Below are 1,464 nucleotides of genomic sequence, written 5' to 3'. Positions count from 1 at the left end.
TGTGTATTTAATGGGGGTAGGGGGGAATTAGTGTGCTGCTACTAAAAATACAACACACTTTCATTCATGGTTACATGCAGCAGCTACTGAGCTATGTAGTGTCAACACCTACTACATTAATTAATATTTACAGTATCAAGGTGAAAGCATGCAGCTAACATTTAATCAAGATACGGTAGTGTGTCGTGCGGCCCAAGAAGCCGGCGCGCCACACTGAGTATATTTACAGGAAAAAAGTAAACGCGATTTTCACACCTTTGTAGCTCCGTGATTCCATATCCGATTAAAACCAAAGTTGCTACAGAAGTGCCGGCTAGGTAGGGGAGTCCACATTCCAAATTTGAAGAAAATCGCTCGAGCCATTTCCGAGATACGAGCGGCCAAAGTTTGGTTTTTTTTCTTCGTTTTTTTCTACTTCTTTTCGCACACTTTGCAAAATCCGCCATAAAACACGAATGCATGCTCCAATCGGACTGAAAGTTGGCACACTTAAAGGGCTCATTAAGGCGAATCTCAGTACAAACTTTGGTAGGAATCCGATGAACATTCACGGAGTTATGACCAATTATTTGCGTAAAATAAAGTCGAAGGTCTGTCACGCCCACAGGGTAAACCGCTTGAAGGAATGAGCTGAAAATTGCTATGTAGATGGAGTAACTATCGTAGGAGTGCCTTTTTGTGGTTTGAAAGGAATCCAGTTAAAGGCCATTGAGATATGACACAAAACCCAACCTGTGTCAAAATTACGCGATCGATTTTTATGAATAAACAAACTATTAGTTTTCACGCCTACCAAGCAAACTGCTTAGAGCAGTGAGCTGAAAATTGGTGTGTAGCTGGAATAATTATCATAGAAAGTCCTTGCAGTAGTACAGAAAAATCTAATTACAAACCACTGAGTTATGATTCCAAAGCCAACTACGTGTAGCATATGCGAGATCGAGATACTCTAATAGAACAGTCACCCTAATAGAGCATTCAACTACTTTTATAACTTACTCCATTATAGAATTATATTACATTGCAAGTTATTCTGTAGGGAGTTCAGCTACAAACAAGTCATCCTGTAGTCAGATCAGCTAGAAGAAGGTAACTAATAGAAAAAAAAAAAAAAAAAAAAAGGTCACAACCTGCTGACAATGACAATAACTACCCATCACCAACCACATCTCCTTATCTATAAGCTTGCTACACTGCTCCTCTGAAGAATACTGTGACTGCTCTATTAGAATATTTAGATCTGACTGCTCTATTAGAGTATATCAATCTTTTAAACAGGTATTCAGGGTGCCCTTCATGAGGCCTCCTGGGGCCCCTTTCAGGCTGGGGCCTGGGGAAAAATGCCCCAGTTGCCCCCCCCCCCCCCCCCCCCCCTGTGGGCGGCCCTGCTGTAGAGAGATCAGCTAGAAGAAATTACCTTGTAGAGAGTTCAGTTACAAAGAAACCATCGTGTAGAGAGTTCAG

Source organism: Dysidea avara, chromosome 15 (assembly GCF_963678975.1).
Source record: "Dysidea avara chromosome 15, odDysAvar1.4, whole genome shotgun sequence".
In the NCBI taxonomy this organism is placed as follows: domain Eukaryota; kingdom Metazoa; phylum Porifera; class Demospongiae; order Dictyoceratida; family Dysideidae; genus Dysidea; species Dysidea avara.
This window is presented reverse-complemented; position numbering follows the sequence as displayed.